Raw genomic sequence first — 21,680 nt, forward strand, 5'->3', positions numbered from 1 at the left:
CTTCTACTGTCTTCTTGATCTCCTTTATGCCATTAGTCATCCCACTTATTTTATTTAATATAGTTATATGAACATCTTGATTAGTTGTTCCAACCTCTTTGTCTCTTCTTGTGTTTTAATTTGGTCATTAGGATGAGCTATATCTGTCTGTTGTATTCATCACACATAAATATTCTGATTCATTTACTTTGAAAGTTGATTTCCCTCTGTTGTCTAATGCCTTGTGTTTATGGAATGGATGCTTAGCAGGATGCAGGGCACAGGGCAGGGCAAAACAGTGCAGAGATGTGTTGCAACACAATTATAGTTGCAGGTTGGGGATACTACATTTGTGCTTGTGTATGTAGGTGTCCAGTGGCAAGGAAGGATGTAGCTGTGCAGATGCAAATGTCTGGGTGTCATAACTCTGGTGTATGCTGGTCTAGGGTGTGGGGCCCTTTGTGCACGTAGAAAGAGCTGTGGCAGTGGATTGGCAGTATGTCTGCATGATCTGGAGGCTATGTGTCTTGGCTGCGCAGGTCAGTGCTTTCCTTGTGCTTGGGGGTGTGACCAGGTGCCGTGTATGTGTACAGTTCTAGGAGCACTATAAACTGATGTTTACATTGGGGCTTTGCAACTATATGGCCTGGGGTCAAGTGTAGCCTGGATATTGAGGTAAGTGCTCACAGCTTATATGTGCTGGCAATAGCCTGAAAGGAGCAGGGAGAGGGGTAGTACTTAGGAGGGGCTCAAGAGAGGTGGATCAGACTGCAATGCACCCCACAGGGGTGAAGGTGTAAGGTGGGTAAACATGGTGGATGTTGGTGGGATGGGGGTGCTTGGATTGCGGGAAACAGGCATGGGTGATGGGGTTCAAGTACATGGGGTCTGAGGTGAGTCACGGGTCATGGGGCTGTGCTGATGAGAGTAGTACATTCAAAGAATGTGGCTTGACTAACATCTTAGTCCCCTTCTCCCTGTCCATGTACTCCTGTGGGTTCTAGGCTTCTGCCTTAAGCTGCTTGAACCAGCCAGATGGTTTCCAGTTTGCTGCTTCTCAGTTCCCCAGGTTTTGAAACCAGGGCCACCCTATGTGGTGCAGAAGACTCTCTCAGGTCAGCTGCACTCTAGAATTGCCATCTCATTTGCCCTTCCCATCCTTTCCCTAAATTTTCCTTGGAGCAGGGCTGAACTCGATCATTCTGCTAATGTTGAGTGCTAATTAATAGATTTTCTTATGTTGAACAGAACGCTCAGAAGGAATAAATCCCAGCTTATCATGGTGTATAATTTTTAACATATTGTTGAATTCAATTTGCTGGTATTTTAAAATTTTTTGCATGTATATTCCTAAGAGATTTGGTTCTTTAGTTTTCTTTTCTCATGATATCCTTATACAATTTTGATATGAAGGTGATGCTGACCTCATAGAATGAGTGAGAGAGTGATAACCCTTCCTCAAGTATTTGGAAGAATTTGATCAGTTACTGGAGTTAAGACTTCTTGCAATGTTGGGTTAAATTCCCTTGTGAAGCAATCTGGTCCTGGGATTTTCTGTTAGGTGGCTTTTTGCTAATTGGTTATTTTATTTTGTTTTAGCTGATGAAATGCTATATACCATAACTGAGTTAGATTTTACAGTGGAGATTTATTAATTTACAATCTTAGAATGCTGACATCATAAAAATGTCCAAAGGCAGTGGTTTCTACCCAAGGTTAAGTAAGGTACTGGCAACCCTCACCTTTTTTGCTGCATAGAATTTTCTGATGTTTATCTCCAAGGTTTCATTGCTTTTAGTTCTGGCTTTCCCTTTTATGCTGCTCTGGGGCTGTTTTCTAAATGTGCTTCAACTTTTTTTCTTCTTATAAAAGGTTCCAGTAATAGGATTAAGACCCACCATGAATGAAATGGATCACATTTCAACTTAGTTAAAATCCTACTTACAAAATGTTCACACATATAAGAATGGATTAACTTTAAGAGTGTGGTCTTTTCTGGGGCACATACAGATTCAAACCATCACACTGATTACAGTTTTTTTACTAGTAATTAGCTTGTTCAGTTCTTTTCTTTTTTCTTGAGTTTATATAGGTAGTTTATGTGTTTCTTATAATTTGTCCCTACCATCTAGCTTGTTTAACTCATTTGTTTTCAATTGATAATATGCTCTGATAGGCCTTTTAGTTCAGCATGGTACATAGTAATATCTCCCTGGTAATTTGTGATATTCATTAATTATATCCTTTTTCTTTACCAATCTAGCTCAAATTTTCTGATTTTATTGATCTTTTCAAAGAACAAAATTTTGGTTTACTTGATTCTATCTAATATTTTCTTTTCTATTTAATTTACTTCTACACTGATCTTTATTTCCTTCCTTTTGCATGCTTTGGGCTTCATTTGCTCTTCCTTTTCTAGGTGTTGTATTTTTCAGGTTAGGTCTCTAAGTCAATCTTTCTTCTTTGTTAATGCCAACATTTTGTTATAAATTGACAAATCAACACTGCTTTTGCTGCATCTTGTAAGTTTTGGCATGTGGTGATTTAATTTTAATTTACCTCAAAATGCTTCCTATATTCACTTCAGTGTTTCTTTTTAAACTATTGGTTGTTTAAGATAATGTTGCTTAATTTGTTCATATGTGTGAATTTTCTATTTACCACTTTGCTATAAATTTGTGGCTTCATTCCATTGTGGTCAGAGACTATACATTGTATGATTTCATTTTCTTAAGGTTAGTGAGATTGTAAATGTCATAGCATATCTCTGTACTAAGGAATGATCCATTTGCAATCAAGAAGAATATGTACTCTGTTTCCATTGGGTTCAGTGATATATATATATATATATACTGCATCTAGTCAGATAACATAGTTTTTGGCTTCTGTGACTTTCTACATTTTGTCTGAATATAAACTTCATAAAATATTTCACAAAGATTTAGAACCACCCTGAATGATGTGAGCCATACCTTAGCTTAAGATGCTACTTGTACAGAGTCCAGCAGGAGTTAGAAACAGGGTAAGACAATGGGTAATTGAAGCTGAAGGGATACAGACTGTGCAACAGGACTAGATACAAAAACTCAAAAATGGACAGCACAATAATACCTAATTGTAAATTAATCATGTTAAAACACTGAATGAAGCTGCATCTGAGCTATAGGGTTTTTTTGTTGTTGTTGTTTGTTTGTTTCTTTTACTATTATTTCTTTTCTCTATATTAACATTTTATATCTTTTTCTGTTGTGTTGCTAGTTCCTCTAAACCGATGCAAATGTACTAAGAAATGATGATCATGCATCTATGTGATGATGTTAAGAATTACTGAATGCATATGTAGAATGGTATGATTTCTAAATGTTGTGTTAATTTCTTTTTTTTCTTTCCGTTAATAAAAAAAATTAAAAAATAAAAAATAAAAAAAAATAAATAAATAAAAAAAGATGCTACTTGTGCTGGTTGTAACAAATGATGCATATACCCTAGAAGAGCCATGTTTCAATCCTAGTCCCATTTTGTAAAGGCCACTACTTTTACTAATCCCTATTAAGCACTGCATGTTTGAAACTGTAATTAGATCATCTCCCTGGAGGTGTGATTTAATGAAGAGTGGTTGTTAAGCTGGATTAGGTAGAGGCATGTCTCCACCCATTTGGGTGGGTCTTGATTAGTTTTTGGAGTCCTATAAAAGAGGGAACATTTTGGAGAAAGAAAGAGATTCAGAGAGAGCAGAGTAGAATGACATAGCCATGAGAAGCAGAGTCCACCAGCCAGTGACCTTTGGAGATGAAGAAGGAAAATGTCTCTCAGGGAGCTTCATGAAACAGAATCCAGGAGAAGAAGCTGGCAGATGATGCTGTGTTCACCATGCGTCCTTCCAGCTGACAGAGGATCTCTGACCATGTCCACCATGTGCCTTCTCATTTGAGAGAAAAACCCTGAACTTCATCGGCCTTCTTGAACCGAAGTATCTTTCCTTAGATGCCTTTGCTTGAACATTTCTATAAACTTGTAATTGGAACATTTTCTCAGCCTTAGAACTGTACACTAGTAACTTATTAAGTTCCCCTTTAAAAAAACCATTCCATTTCTGGTATATTGTATTCCAGCAGCTGGAAAATTAGAATACTACTTAGCAAATGATCCTACTTAGAATAGGTTTACACTACCTGAATAGATTGTTTTAAGTACATGCTTTTCTGCAATTCATAATAGCTTGTCCTTCCCATATAAAAATACATTAGTTCCACCATTTTTTCTTTGGTTGCTCAAATTATTTGATTAACAATATTAAGTACGAAATCTCATCAAAAGCAGTTTTGGATGTGGTCTTTCTTGGGGAAAAATTTCCTCTGGCTGTGGACCTGTGAAATTTGGAACAAGTTATTTGCACCCAACATACAATGGAGGGTTAGTCACAGAATAAAAATGCCCATATCTATTGGGGGATGAAAGGAAACAGGGTTATCAGGACTCAAACAGTTCCAAAACCCTGTAGGGCATACTCTACCAGAATTCAACTTTTTAGAGTCATTTAGTAAAAGATGCCTTAGACTCAGGAACTCATGGATCACCAGCCCCACCTTTTGCAGCTTACAACAGTCCCTATCCTCCTTCCAAACACAAAGGTGAAGGCTGCATTATCTCCATGCACTTTTCTGTTACCAAGCCTCTTCATTCTATGCACTTCAAGCATCTTAATCATGGTCTGACTATACACACAACCTTCATCAAACATCATGTTTATGGCCATCTACTCCACAATTCCAGTGGCATCTGAGAAACCTGGGGTGTCACATTCCTCCTGAACAAAGATGATTGAAGGTATACCTTCTCCAATTTCCAGAACTTAACTTTGCACATACATGGTTTGGCCTGCTCTGTTGGCCTGAGAAAACATCTATTTCAGACTTCAATATTCATGGTTCTGGTTTTGAAGTAATTTTTCCTTCAATCTGTCCATCTTCTGTCACATCTAGTCCAGTCTATCAGTGATTTTGTTCATACAGATATCACTAAAACTCATTAGTTTTGCATATAGCAAACAGGGGTCCCAAGTGTCAGATTATAAGGATTTCCACAAATCCCTCCTGGATAATTGCAGTTAAAATCCTGACTTACACTAAAATGGCTGACTTGTTCATTGTTCAGTTAAATCCTCACATGGGGCACTATTCACTTGGGACTCATTTTCCAGAAACTCAGAATTTCCAAACCCTGCTATTTATATGAAGGAATTCAGTTCTCAGATTATCCCTTCCCTATCATATTTTATTATAAGCTGCAATTAGAAACCAGTTTGCACTCTCCACATTTATTTTGGGAATCCCTTCTGCCAAATATCCAAGCTCATCACTTTCAAATTTGCCATCCATCTGACACCAGGGCACACTGTTTTTGAAGTTCTCTGCCACTTGGAAAAAAGGATTGTCTCTCCCCCAGTTTGCAATGACATATTCATCATTCCTATGTAAGTATTCATCAGAAGTACTTTTTTTTTCACATGGGCAAGCACTGGAAATCAAACCTGGGTCTCCAGGATGGCAGGCAAGAATTCAGCCACTGAGCCACTGTGGTCCACCCAGAAGTACTTTTAATGTCCATATTCTAACAATATTTTCTTCAAAGCAACTAAGGTCTTTGCTATCAAAAACTTCACAATTCTTTGAGAATCTTCTCCTTACCCATTTATAAAGCTGTACAGGATTTTTGGTATTTGCAATGAAAGCACCCCACCTCTGGTACCAAAATATGTTCTGTTCTGTTAGGCTACCCAAATGCAGGAAACCAGATTTGTGCTGGCTTTTAACAATGGGGATTTACTAGCTTTCAAGTTTACAGTTCTAAATCATGGTATTTTCCAAATCATCCAAAGCCCAACTGCCAGTGATTCTGGACTTCTCTGTCATAAAGGAACAATGCAGACTGATCTAGTTTCTCACTTCTCTCCCAAGTTTCATTATTTTCATCTTCTGGATCTGGGACTTTCTCTCTCAGCTTCAATGCCACTCTATCTGAGTCTTTCTTCCAATATTCATACTATTTATAACGGACTCAAGTAAGAGGATTAAGACTCATTATTAGTCTTACATCCAGCCAGAAGAATCTAATAAATTTCTACTTAAAATAGGTTCCCACCCACAGGAATCAATTATCTTTAAAAGAATGATTTCCTGGGTTCTGAAAGCTTCCAACTACCACATGTGGTCTGTTTTTCTTCAAGCTTATCTGATTAATGTTCTCTGAACTTCTTGGTTATGAATAGTCATATCTTTTCCTAAGATTGAGACACATTCGTTCATTATTTTTCTGACTATTCTTTCTACCCCTTTCTGTCTCTCTTCTCCTTGTGAGATTCCCATTATGTTTATGTCAGTGCACTTGATATTGCCTCATACAACTCTTAAGCTATTTTTGCTTTTAATACATCTTCTTTTTCATCCTTAACCTAACTAATTTCAGTGTCTCCTCTTCAATTCACAGATTCTTTTTTTGCCACTTTCTATCTGCTCTTGAAACCCTCCTGGGAATTTCTTATGTCAGTTATTGTGGTCTTGTACTCCAAATTTTTGCTTGATTCTTTTTTTTTAAATATGTAATTTACCTTTATTATATTTGGCTATGATGTAGCATGGAGAATGTGTTCCTTCTGGGCTCCAGAATTTGGCTTTGTTTGCTCTGCATAGTGAATGAAACAGTATCTCCTGAACTCAGCTTCCTTCTAACTAGAGCCAGAGCTAACATAGCTCATTCTTATTAAGATCCTATGGAAGAGGCTTCTCTCTTGTCTGAGAAATATTTATCAACACATTTTCCCTTTTCCATCTGAAGGCAAAATTTCGCTTTCATTGACATCATAGAAACTATAAGATGGGACCATCTCATTCTCACAGGGGATGCACAGAGAACCTGCAATTAATTAAGCATAGGAAACATCCTTGTGTTATTTAGCAGAATATCTTAACAGCAGAGATATCAATATCTAGAAAATCTTTCCAATAAAACACATGAGGATCAGAAGATAATGAGGGTCTAATATCTTTGCTTCCAGCCACATAAAGTTAATGTCCTTGAAAAAGTCTGCTGTTTTGCTGAAGTTGTGCCATTTCCTCAGCAGCATATCATTCCTTTAACTTTTTGGTAAGTAGCATCCTGCAGATGGATTTAATGTCTTTGATAAAGTTCTGTGAGTACTCCCAGGGTTCATCTTCACTCTCTGGTTTACTTCCTCCCATTTTGCTTTGTCTTTGAAGTTTCTGAATGAAGCACATCCCTAAATCATATCATATATTAGACAGAAAGATCCTCACTAATCAGCACTAAACATATATTGCTCACTATTGAGGACTTCATGAGTCATGCAGCCAAATACTCCAACTGTATTTAAAACTGCCCCCACTTCTGAGATTTCCACAGCTAAACCAAGTCTGAAATCCAGATGTGTTCAGAGTCATTAAGGAGAATATTTTCAGGCTTTAAGTCTCTGTACACAATTCTTTCTCTTTTGTAAATTTCCCAAGTGACCTAGTTTGAAAGGATTTGTGTACCCTAGAAAATCCATGTTTTAATCCTAATTAATCTTGTGGGAGCAACTGTTTGTTTTAATCCCTATTCAATTATGTAGTTTGGAAGATGGATTAGGTTATCTACACAGAGATGTGACTCGCACATTTGTGGGTATTAATTTTTCATTAGAGGAAGTTAAGACTCCAACCATTCCATCTTACTGGGATCCTTTAAAAGAGGAAGCATTTTGAAGATAGCTTGAGGATGATGAGAACAGCAGAGACATGAGAATTACTGAGTCTATCAGCCAGCAACATTTGGAGATGGAGGAGAATGCCCCTAAGGGAGTTTCATGAAGCAAAATGTTTGGAGAGGAAGCTAGAAGATATCTCCATGTTTGCCGTGTGCCTTTCCAGTTGAAAGAGAAACCCAGAACTTCATAGGTCTATCTTGATTGAAGGTAACCAGTTGTTGGTGCCTTAATTTGGATATTTTATAGACTTGCTTTAATTGGGACATCTCCTTGGCCTTAGAACTGTAAACTGGCAACTTATTAAATTCCCCTTCTTAAAAGCCATTCCATTTCTGAAATATTGCATTCTGGAAGCTAGAAAACTTGAACACCAAGCTGTTTCACATAGAAAGTAGCTCTCTCTTCAGGAAAGCCAGGGTTGCTTGGTGTGTAAATGTGAAACTTCAGATCCCCTCAACTCATAATAGCTAACACTGAGTAAAGCAGTCTTTGTTTTCATACATGTAGTATAATGTAATTATAAATTGAGTATGCACTTTTTCTAACTCTTTTTTCATTCCAGCTATAGCTTCACATTGTCTGTTCATTCATTTTTTCTAGCACTTTGTAAGCACACATTTTTTCTGTAGCTGATGTTTGGCAGGCACACACCTCTCCAAATCAACTTTTTCCTAAAACACTGTAATGATCTTTGTTACTGGTTTCCTTTCCAGCCATTGACTCTTAAAAATAATGAAAATGAAAATATGAAATTTATTTTTTCTTCAAATGGTTCACCACTTAAATATCAATGGGTAGTTTTAGTCCATTCCTCAAAGATTTCTTTGGAAGGATTATGCTCCAGGCTCTTTATATATTCCATCAAAACATTCTGAGGTATTTCTGGTAAATAGGCTTCAGATCTCTTATGACTGAAGAATGTTTTTAAGACCATCAGGCCAAGATTTCATCAAAGCTCATCAGTGCTAACTTCATATGTCATCACTGTGTCTAAGAATTCAAGACACTTCTTTAGATCAAATATTGTATTGCAGAATTTTCTGCAAAGAAGTCTCCCTATTGGCTTCTTTTCACTGCTATAATCATTTTCTTTACCTCCTTTCTGCAGCAAGGTGTTGGCCATAAGGTTCTCAATCTCCATGACCTGCCTTCTCTTCCACTACTTCTGGTATGGAGTGGGTTTGGGGAGACCCAAGAGGGTCCCTGTCAGGGTCCAGACTGGGCTCAAGGAGTGGACAGGCTTGAAGAGGCAAACTCTCTCTCTCCAGCTCCTTATTCCCTCCATGGGTGCCATTCAGACTCTTCTCCTCCCATCAGCCCTGAAACCTGTCCAACTCATTTATTTGTAGCATTTCATGGTATTCATTATTTTCCAGATACCCCTTAATTCATTCTCTTTACTCTTCCTTTTATCCTTGAGCACTTTTAACATAATTTTTAAAGTCTTTGTTTAGTATGTCAGCATTCTCTTTTTCATTGGAAATTTCTGTATTTTTATCCTCTTCAATTGGATGGCATATCATTTTCTGTTTCTTTGTCTTGTCCTCTTTCTGTGCACACTATTCATTTTAATATTTTAAGATATTGACTATAGGATTTTCTCCCATAGTTAACATCTCTTCTTGGATATCTGTTTTGTGGTTCAGTAAGATCTAGTGATATGTCAGATATTTTCTTGAGCTTCAGCCCTCTTATCAGGAAGCTGTGCTCAAGGTGAATAAAATTTGGAGGATTTTCCCTCACTTGTCCTGGACTTTTGCCTGTTACTTGCCTTGAGGTTGCCCTGTGGACATGTATGTGGTTCTCTCTTCTGTTTCCCAAGAGATAGACCACATCCTCCAGGGAATTTGACAAAATGCCAGGCCTGTGACTGAGAATCAACCCTTTTATAGTTTGTACAATCTTTTCATTGTCTCATGCTGCATTTAATTGCATGGAAATTTTTTCAAGTTGGGACACCCTAAAATCATATTTCCCCATTACAAATATAATATTAAGGGTGAAACTTGGCTGGTACTAATTTATGTCTTGTTTAATAAGTACTCATGACTTTATGCCTTCTGCCAGAGTGGTGGAACCATTTCAGTTGCAGCTGATGATGTAACAGTGACTGAGTTGTCACTGATCTGTTTCTTGCTCCTTCACTACAATCTTAAAACCATAGAAACTACTATCACTATATTTCTTCTCCTTTTACCTTCTCCTATGGCACTCAGTAAAACAATTGAGTGCCAAAAGCCTAGGTATTACACATCTCATGAACAAGATGAGGGTGTTATACCTCTGCTTGGTCATGATGATATATAGCACAGAGACTTGACAATGGCAGGATAGCAATCAAAAGCAATCAAAATATATGTCCTTCTTTATAACTATATTAGTCCTGCCCTCAATGGGCCCCTGATGGTAATATTTTCCCTCAATGATCATATTCCTATGCCATCTCTTTGAATCAACTGAATTTTTAGATGTGGGGTCAATTCCCACTTTCTAGTTTTTCTGACTTAACCTGTTGGATCCTACCCCTCCAGGGTGAAAAAATGGGTGCCCTAAAAAACTTAATTAAAAGGGGATAAAGATGATTAATGCACCTTAATACTGGAAACACAATAAAAACTGACCCTAATGATTGGTGCATCAGCATTAATGCCATCCAGACACATAATCTGTTTCAACTATAATATGATGGTTAAAATGGTCACATGATGAGGAGACAATCAACTAAAGATAAAATTTAACTGTTAGAGAAAAAGGAATGGCACACAGGACTGTAGGACAGGATAGTATGGTTAGCATTTGTGATAGCCCCCTGTTCTAGTTTGCTAGCTGCCGGAATGCAACACACCAGAGACAGATTGGCTTTTTTTTTTTTTTTAAAGGAAAGACAGAGAGAAGGAAGGAAGGAAGGAAGAAAGGGAAACATCTTTAAACTTTTTCTTGTTTTTATTGTATTCTGTTTCTCCGTTTTTGTTACATGGGCTGGGGCCGGGAATCGAACCGAGGTCCTCCGGCATAGCAGGCAAGCACTTTGCTCGCTGAGCCACCGCGGCCCGCCCCAGATTGGCTTTTAATAAAAGGGGATCTATTTCATTAGTTCTTCAAAGGAAAAGCAGATAACTTTAAACTGAGGTTCTTTCTTATGTGGGAAGGCACAGGGAAATTTCTGCTGGCCTTCTCTCCAGGCCTCTTGATTCCAACAAGTTTTCCCAGGGTGATTCCTTTCTGCATCTCCAAAGGCCTGGGCTATGCTGCAAGTGATGAGATGAGATAGGCTGAGCTGTGAGTGCTAAGATGAGGTATGCTGAGCTGCTTGGGCTGTGTTATGTTGAGTCTCTTATTTAAGCACCAGCCAATTAAATCAAACATCATTCATTGCAGCAGGCATGCTTCCTAGCAGACTGCAGATGTTATCAACAACAGATGAGGTTCACATGCCACTGGCTCATGTCCACAGCAAAAGAACTAAGCACCTTCACCTAGTCAAGTTGACACTGAATCTTACTACCACACCACCTAAGTCAAAAGTTTCCCCTTTTGGAAGTTGCCAAGATCAAGGGATTAGAAATAGTAGTCATATATGAAGAATCTCTCCATAACTAGAAAGTCTATTATCATTGGGTAAAACCACTTTTCTTCTAATATAGTGGGCTCTAAAATTAGATAGTTAAGACAGGTCAATTGGGAAAATTTCTAATTATCATATGAGACAGTTAGTGGATTTTATTCCGAAGAAAATAGTTTACATAGACATTTTTGGATAGGGGACTCACATGATTAGTAATTAGTAATCTAGGAAGTTACTTCTTGCATTTTTCAAATCCAGGTGGTGATACCTGATGGACTCTTCCAATGCAGATTGCTATAAGAATAAAAGTAATTTGATTCTTTCACTCATATAAGTTCAAAATCCATTCCCAAAGCAAGTTTAAGTTTTTTTCTGTATTCTCTCTAATGATCACGATACAGAGAACACAGGATTTGAACCACAATGAATATCACTTTATTTATTTTATTTCAGAAGCATACCTTTCACATGGGAACTATTTTTCTCCATATTTCCTAAGGCATGAACTAGGGGATTCAGAATGGGTGTAATCACAGCATAAAACACAGAGATTTCCTTGTCATTGTTCTCAGCAGGTAGAATGTAGTTATATATACAGAGCACAAAAAAAACTAGATCCAGAATGTGAGAGCTACAGGTTGAGAGACCTTTGCATCACCCTGCAGAGGAACTTGTCCTAAGATTGTACAGTATGTTTATGTAAGAAGACATCAGAACAAGAAAAACTGTAACCACCAATATTCCTGAATTGATAATAGCTAAGATAATAACCATATGAACATCTTTGCATACCAGTTTCAAAAGCAGATTTGCATCACACATGTAGTGACTAATCTCATTAGGGCCACAGAAAGGGACATTGAGAGCTATGAGCAGTAAAACAATTGAGTGCCAAAAGCCTAGGTATTACACATCTCATGAACAAGATGAGGGTGTTATACCTCTGCTTGGTCATGATGATATGTAGCACAGAGACTTGACAATGGCAGGATAGCAATCAAAAGCCAAGGGCACCAAGATTAATATTCCCACACCTGCCAGAAGTAGGTTGGAGGAGTTGGACATAGAGTTGTTGTAGGAAATGCATTTTTCTCTCTGCAGCTTCATCTTGGATTAGCAGGTGAACCACAGTAAAGGTGAAGAAGAGGTCCACGAAGGTGAGGTGGTAGAGAAAGTACATGAGTTGTTTGATTAAATGGCTACATGTGGTTGTAATATGAAATTCCTCATTAAAACTGCCTAGTAACAGAGCAGAAACTAGAAATGGAAAAGTAGTTCTATTTGCCTGTTCTCTCAGAACCCCAATAAGACATATTCTGTGGTTATTATGATTTTCCATAAGGATGAGGTAAGTTCAGAGTACACACCAAAAACCCTGTTTATCTGAAATAATATAAAAGGAATATTAAGATTAAGTAGCATTTTATAACACTTAGGGAGATTAAATTAAAATATGTCACAGGTTACAGTGCTTTCTTTACTGGCTTATTCTTTTAAATGTTATGTAGATTTGGGCATTTTATCACATCAAATGATAGTAAATGAGAGTGTATTTTAATTCTGACACTTTGACAACTAATTTGCATGCATATATCATTTTGAATGCAAATTTATCCAGATATAATCACATTCCATATATTCATCCAAAGTATACAAACGATGGTTCAGAACACCATCATATACTTGTGCATTCATCATTATAATCGATTTTTCAATGTTTTCAGTATTCCAAAAACAGTAAGATTAAATAAAAAATACAAGTAAAAAATAACATCCAAAATATCCCATACTGCCTATCCCTCTATATTATTTATTTATTTATTTATTTATTTATTTATTTATTGCCTTTATTCTTATTTGGGGCAGTTTGAAAGGATGTATGTACCCTAGAAAAGCCAAGTCTTCATCCTAATCCCATTTTGTAAAGGCAGCCATTTCTTTTAAACCTTATTCAGTACTGTATGTTTGAAATTTTAATTAGATTATCTCCCTGGAGATGTGACACAACCAAGAGTGGTTGTTAACCTGGATCAGGTGGAGATGTGTTTCCACCCATTCTAGGTGGGTCTTGATTATTTTACTGGAATCCTATAAAAGGGAGATTCAGAGACAAATGACAGAGCCATAAGAAAGCCACAACAGAGAAGACTGCAGAACCACAGAGCAGACAGTCCACCAGCCAGTGAAGAGCTGGAGAGAAAGCAAGCAGATAACATCATGTTCACCCTTCCAACTGAGAGAGAAACCCTAAACTTCATTAGCCTTCTTGAATCAAGGTATCCTTCCCTGGATGCTTCAGACTGGGCATTTCCATAGACTTACTTTAATTGGGACATTTCTATGGCCTAAAATCTATTAATTTCAACTTATTAATTTCCCCTTTTTAAAAGCCCTCCATTTCTGGTATATTGCATTCCAGCAGCTAGCAAACTAGAACATTACTCAAGTGTCCATACACTGGATAAAGGGAGAGTTAGCCACAAGATTTTCACAATCGCATGGTCACACTAAAAAGCTATATAGTTATACAGTCGTCTTCAAGAATAAAGGAAATTGGATAACAGTTCAAGAGTTTTGGTTGTTTCCTTCTAGCTAGTCTAATGCACTAAAAACTAAAAAGGGATATCTATATAATGCATAAGAATAACCTACAGAATAAGATTGCAGGATCAGAGGGCAACCCTATTCTTAGCCTCCTGTGGAATCACCACACTGCCCTCCAGAGGGTCTTCACCACTCTACTTCCCTAACAGGAGTGAATAAGTACGTCTCTATCCAACTTTTCTTCAGCATGTGTATCTTTCTGTTTAGTTTAAACAGTTTTATTCACAAATAACATAATTCATCCTTAATAAACAATCAGTGTTTCCAGTATAATCACATAGTTCAGCATTCACCACCACAATATATATGAGGCCATTTCCATTTCTTGCACAAAGAAATAAGAAAAGGGAAGAAAAAATTAGAATAAAAAATTTTTAAAAATAAAAAAAGAGAAATAATGACAGCACGAAGAATCCCATAGTGCTCACTTATATCCCCCTCTCATTGGCATTTAGCTTTGGTATATCAGCTTTGGTATATTTGGTATGTCACCTTTTTTACATTTAATGGATAACTATTACAAAGTCACTGTTAACTATATACCCAAGATTGCATTGATTGTATTTTTTCCATATACCATCTGACTTTCAACACCCTGCATGGTTGACATTCATTTGTTCTCCCTCCTGTAAAAACTTCTTATGTCTGTACATTTAATCATCAACATTGTCCACTTTAGGTTTCACTGAGTTATACATCCCTAATATTTGTCTTCTATCTTTCCTTCTGGTGACATACATTCCCCATCCCTATTCTCTCAACCATATTCACACTCAGCTTTCTTTAGTTTATTTACAGTGCTGTGTTACTGTCAGACAGCATTATGCTATCCATTTCTGGATCTTTACAATCAATACTGTTGAACATTCTCTACTTCTGTTTTATCAACTCTAAGTCTCAAATTTTGCTCATTGATGTAGTTCATGTTTGTGAGACCATATGGTATTTGTCCTTTTGTCTCTGGCTAATCCATCCACATTTTTGTATCTGCAATGATTTTATTCTGATGCATAATACCTTATTTTGCTCTCTTCTTACCCTTACTGATAGTCTTTACTTCTACACTCTTATCCAGACTTCTCTCTCCTGTCTTTTCCTATCTGCCTGTAATGCTCCCTCTAGTATTTCTTATAAAGCATGTCTCATTTACAAACTCCCTCAGCATCTGTTTGCCTGAAAATATCTTAAACTCTTGCTCATTTTTAAAGGACAGCTTTGCTAGATATAAATTCTTGGTTGGCAGCTTTTCTCCTTTCTTATTTAAAATATATCATACCACTGCCTTCTCACCTCTATGGTTTCTGCTGAGAAATCTGCACATGTCTGCTTTCTCTATTGCTGATTTCAGAATTCTGTCTGTGTCTTTGGCATTTGACAACCTGATTAATGTTTTGGAATGAGCCTACTCACATCTATTTTATTTGAGGTATGCTGTGCTTCTTATAGCTATAATTTTATGTCTTTCATAAAATATGGGAAATTTCAATGATTACTTCCCCCATTACTCTTTCTGCCCCTTTCACTTCTCTTTCTCTGACAACCATACCAAGTTTATTCATGTCCTCCATGTTGTCATTCAACTCTCTGAAAATCTACTCATACTTTTCCATTCTTTTTCCTATTTGTTCATTTTTATGTAAGATTTTTTGTGTCCTGTCCTCTAGTTCACTAACCCTTTCCTCAGCCTCTTCCAACCTGCTGTTGCAAGTCTACATTGTGTTTTTCATCTTTTCTATTGTGCTTTCATTGTTATAAGTTCTGCAATTTGTTTTTTTCAAGCTTTCAAGATCTTCCATATGTTTGCCCAATGTCTTCTTTATATCCTTCATCTCTTTTACCATATCTTCTCTCACCTCATTGATTTGGTTTTTTAATTGTTTGGCATGCTTGTTTGACCATTTTTAAGTAGTTATTTCAAGTCCTGTATCTCAATTGAAACATTTTTTTTTCCTTTGACTGGATCTATCTTCATTTTTCCTGTTATTACCTTAATTTTTTGCTGATGTCCAGGCATCAGATTTCCTTGACTGTATCATTCAGGGCATCATTTTCAATCTTTTACCCCAGGCTTTTTTAATTGATTGTATTTATTCTCTGTTATTTGCTCTTTGGCATTCAGTTCAACTTATTCTAGACCTCTTGCATAGCTTCTGTTCACTCATCAATTTTTTTCAGCCATTGTTTTTCTCCTTCTTAACCTGCTTATTAGGCATTTTTTTATTGCTGTTGAGGGGTTTCCCAAGATATGATTGACTCCAATCAGGTTTTCCAATCCAAAGACAGGCCCACTTCTCAGGAAGAGGGTGTATTCAGTATCAAGTTTCCCTGAGGATGAGACCTAGCAGGTTGTCCGGTATTCTTGTGGAGCCTGTAGGTACCGTGTTTTTCCTATCTTGTCCAGGAGGTGGTGCATGTCAATCCACAGCTACCCAGTGGCATAAAGTGGTTCAGTGCCTTTAATTCTCAGCAGACCTTATTACTGCCATGGGCGTGGCTGAGACAGAGGCTGAGGCAGCAGTTGAGCTCACATTGTCCTTGATTCCCACCCTTTGGGGTCTGAATTCTCTGAAGGAGGGCCACCCTCTAAACTGGGCCTTGCCTGCCTTTCCTTGAGTTAGATATGCCCTTTAAGGAATTATCTCCTTCCCTTGATCATTCCTTGGTATCTCAAACCTATTCTAACTCTGCCCTTGCCAAGGTCAGCAATGACAATTGAAAACACCTGATGCTTTCTACAATGTGCTACTTGGAATACATTTTTTAAAAGAATAAAACAGAGAAAGAGAAAAAATTAAAGTCCCTTTTCAGGGCCAGTATCTAGTTCCAATGTTTCACTAATCAAATGCCAGAGTTGGTACTCTGCCCTATGCACCTCTTTTCTTGGAGAACAGACCTTTTCCAGTATTCTGACCTCAGCCAGCTTTGAGAGCCTCTATTTCATCTCATCATCAGCCCCATTTCGTCTCTGCCAGGAGAGACCTCAGGGTTACTTTCTTGTTTTATCTGGTTTTATCTTTGCTCAGAGCTTGTATTCAGCAGCCCAAGTTTGTTAATTAAAACCACAATTAGAGGTTGGTTGAGCTAACTCTCCTTGCTGCTAGCAGTCTTCTCCTTTCTCCTGTTGGGAAGTGTCTCCAACAGCCTCCCCTGCCAGTGGGGGATGGATGCCAGTCTCCTGTTTTGGAACTTTACTTATAGTTCTCTGTTGTATTCTCAGCCTTTCCACCAACTTCATACATGTGCACAATGTGTGTCCATTCATGAATGTCCCCAAAATGCCATTACCTCCTGGCTGTAATGTTTAAACAGTCAGCAAGTATTTATAACTGTTGTGCACCCCACAATCTCTCCTGAAAACCTTCATCTCCTTAGGGATGGGTGAGGTAAGTGCCACCATCCATGCAACCTCAGAGGATGGCTCATAACCCCATCACACTCTGAAAGCAGATGGTTCTCCCCTCAGAGCAGATAGTACATCCGTATAGCATCCACAACAACCCAATGGATAAGAGATTACTATTCTTATAGTCATTTTTTAGGTTAGGAAATAGAGACAAGAATGCCTTGGTTTATTACACAAAACCATTGAAAGATTAAGTTGTAGGTCTAAGAAATGATCCTGTTTCTGATGTCAGATTCCATCCTCTTCACTTCTGCTTTATCCACACTCAAATGGATTCCAGATATTTTCCATCTCCATAAAGAAAAGTGGTCCTTTTCCATTTTTTGCCAAAAACTACCTGCATAACATTAAAGTATTCTCTCCCCTTCTTTAAGCTACATATAGTTATTTTCATGCTTCTGTTTTGGCTTACTAATGCTGCCAGGATGCAATATACCAGAAATGGTTTGGCTTTTACAATGAGGTTTATTAGTTTATGAATTTACAGTTTTAAGGCCATGTAAACAGTCCAATTAAGGTATCAACTGGTTGATATCTTCTCTAAAGGAAGGCTGTTGGTACCTGTGGTTCCTCTGTCACATATGAAGGCACATGGCTGACTTCTGCTGGTCCTTTTTCACTGGACTGTCTCCAAAATGTCTCTGGTGTTTGTCTCTCCTATCCTCATGAAAGATCCAACTTGAATGGGTTTAGACACATCTCAACTGAAACAACAGGTCCCACCCACAATAGGTTTGCACTCACAGGAGTGAACTAAAGAACACGGCCTTTTTTGGGGTGAATAACAGCTTCAAACTACTACAACTTCTAAACTCATGGTAAAATTTAATACACGCAGTGAAACTTAATACTTATTCCTGAAATTTAAAAAAAAATCAGGGCACAATCATATAAGTGCAATAAACTAAATTACTTGCTAGTAATCAATGAGTTTCTTATCTGTCATGTTTGGTTTAAGTTCAGAACATGGATAGCTTGTAAATTGAAAATAGAAGCAGTAATTGCTGAGTATCAGAACACGGGAGCACAGAATTATTATTATATGAAAATTTCATTGTTCTCCTAATTATTCGGAAGGCACATTTTAGAGACTGATGTTGGAAACACTTTAGGAAGCTCATTCTTTCCTGTTGTTATATTGAAGAGAATGACCTGCTTATTTTTGAACACACATAAGTGAAAGTAGACATCAGATGTCGTATAACTGGGGGAGAGGAAGCTGATACATTGAAACTATTGGTCTTCTGCATCAAATTCATGTTGTGCATGACAAACGGTCACTTTCAGTCAATGTTTTAAAATGCTAAGGGAACAATGTGATGCACTATGTAGATCTCTATCCCTAGGGTCATGAGAACAAGAATCCAGTGTTGGATTTCCTAAAAATTTTTACCTTGCTGATGCTAGGCAATTCATTGTGAGTTCTTATTCAAGTTGCAAATCAAACAAATGATAGTGGTTTTATTTACCTTCTGTCAAGAGCAAAATAATGGATACCTCACAAAATATATAATATAAAAGTAACTTTTGGTTCGATCTTGGGTCAAGTCCACAGAAGAGCTGAACTTCAAATGATTTGTTTAAAAACATTACTGTTGTATAAGAAAATGGACAACAGGGTTTCTATCAGCTAATCGGTTTGCATTTTATTTTCAGTTCTGACACAAGGGAATGGTTGAAAGAATTCATGGTAGACAAATATTAAGTAAAAAAAAAATAAGTTCTAGTGTAAGTTTGTCCTGGATTCAAAGTACAGCTTAATGAGCTTCTTCATAAATTGAAATTTTCCCAAATTTGTATGTGTGTTTCTATGTGTGTGGAAGAATCTGATGAACTCTAGAACAGGGAGCTGGGGTTAATTTTACATTAAAGCTGTAGGAAAAAATCATAGAAGGAGCTATTAAAAAACACTCATATTTACCATATTACATAATACATATTTAAGAAATGTTGAAATTTTATCATCCTATTTGATCAATGTGATAAGTGTATCTGAAGTGATTAGGATATTCTTCATCTATATTGAATTCTGGACTTTAGTATGAATATTTAAAACAAGGTTCTAAATATGGATTTATACCCATTAGAAACTTCAGAGTGATGTACACATATTTTTGATGCTGGGTATCATTTGTGTTGCTGGGTATCAGATAGATTTAGGGTAATGATAAGAAGTAGGACCACATAACAATGAATAGTAATTATTTTTTATTTATTTAATTTGTGTTTGTTTTACTTTTTTATCTTTTTTGGGGAAAAGGAGAGAGTCAGCAGCACCTAAGAGAGTAGAGCATCAACCATTTCCATGCCTCTTCACCCCACCTGGGAACCCTATATATTTTATTTAAGAGAGGCCAGATTTCTATACTTATTCACCCCCAGGTGGTAAATATAGAACCCATTGTGGTCTTCTTACAGTTCCCCACATCTAGTCTAAATAATCTCTTATTATACACTCATAAAAATACAGAATTCACTCTGTCCTCCCTTGTTGTAAGATACCGACTAATAGAAGTACTTAATAATATAGTCTTGACATAAATGTAGCAACAGTGGATAAAGCTTAATGAAGAAATAGGAGGAAGAATTAAATATTCCTTTCTCAATTATTGATAAGTATGGTGGGCAAGATTTCAATATAAAAAGAAAATGATAGAACCACACAATTAGAAAGCACATATAAGTATATTAACATCTACAAAATTATACATGTAAAAATTAAAGAAAACATATTCCTGCATGCAGAGTCATAATGTTTTTTAAAAAGTTCATTATTAGAGCACTTAAAAGCCTCAATCAATTTACAGCACAGGCAGTGCCCAGGTATCTGAGCATAGTAAATTTAAGATAAAAGGTTATATATATACTTGAACATTAATATCATACCCTGTTAAATATCTAATTTTAAGAGATATACCATAAGAGAATTTCTTTAAATAACCATAGGTGATAAAATATAGAACAGATGTTTCTGTTCCACCATATAAAGAGCTTGTAGGTCATCACACCCACCTGCAAAACAAGAAAAAAACTGAAAACTGAAAATCAACATCCTTCAGAGAATTGAGGCCATAAGGCAAATCACTGCTCCCACAAATGGAAAGGTAGGCAGATACAAAGAAGTACAATCCACAGCTGGACTTATCCTTTGATAGGAGAACTAAAGGGTGATTGACTAATTACTGGGAACTGATCATGGGATAGCATGAGAAATAAAATATCATGGAGGCTCAACTTTAGGTGCACCTGTGCTGGTTTGAAATTGTTATGTTTCCCAGAAAAGCTTTGTTTTTCTAATCCTGATTCAATATTGTAGAGTGGGGCCCTTTGATTAGATTGCTTTCATGGAGATATAATCCACTCAATTGTGGCTGTGGATTTTTATTAGATGGGGATGTGACCCCTTCCATTTAATGTATATCTTGATTAGTTTACCAGAGTCTTTTAAAACAGGAAACATTTTGTAGAAACCTCAGATCCAGATGCAGACACAGATGGGTGGAAATGCAGAAGCCCCAGGAGACACGGTTGCCTGAGAGTTGACAGAGAAGTAGATATCTGAAGATGCTGGGAGTGTTGACAGAGATGACTAGACCATGGGTGTTTGGAAATGCAGATCCCAGCATACACCACCATGTACTTTCACATGAGATGCTAAGCAAACCATAATCCGGAGTTGTGTCCCAGAGGAGCTAAGTGAGGCCCACAGATGCTTAGAGAGGAAACCACTGGCATCAAAAGCTAGAAGGAACAGAACTAAGAGCACAGACAAGCAGACAACAGACATGTCCCTTCCTATGTGACAGACATTGGCCTTTCTTGAGTCAAGGTATCTTTCTTTGGATGCTTTAGTTTGGACATTTTTATGGCCTTAGAACACAAACTTGTAACTTATAAATTCTCTTTTCAAAGTCACTCCATTCTTGTTATATTGCATTCTGGCAGCATTAACAAACCAAATAGTACCACCACATTTTCTTAATTCTTACCTCCAGGATCCCCATCTAACTTCTATGTGAATTTAGAGAAAGATTCCATTTTCTTCCCCAGGATAAAATAGAAGTAAGCATTTTGAAAAAAGCCCAGACCTGTCTGTACTTCTTAAAAATACCTGCACTCAGTAGAAACTATTTTACCAGTTAATAATCTATGTCTATTTTTACAGAACCTAACTGATTTGGTAGAAGTAACACACTCAACCATAACTCCCTCTAATCTTCATGTCTCAGCTAAGGCATATTATATAATGTCTAAGATTTCTGTTGCTCTTCATGAACATTTCCTACGTTCAATATTCAATTTTAGCAATTCTGAAAGGCAAGTAGCAGAATCAAATTTTAATTTGCACTCACCTAGTGAATATTGAT

General features: G+C 37.1%; 1 pseudogene; it reads right to left on the reverse strand.

Moving 5' to 3' along the window:
• Window positions 1–6,929: 6,929 nt before the first annotated feature.
• Window positions 6,930–21,317, reverse strand: LOC143675665 (G protein-coupled receptor kinase 4-like; annotated as a pseudogene).
• Between the last annotated feature and the right edge of the window lie 363 nt (window positions 21,318–21,680).

The sequence above is a fragment of the Tamandua tetradactyla genome, chromosome 3, assembly GCF_023851605.1.
Source record: "Tamandua tetradactyla isolate mTamTet1 chromosome 3, mTamTet1.pri, whole genome shotgun sequence".
Classification (NCBI taxonomy): Eukaryota; Metazoa; Chordata; class Mammalia; order Pilosa; family Myrmecophagidae; genus Tamandua; species Tamandua tetradactyla.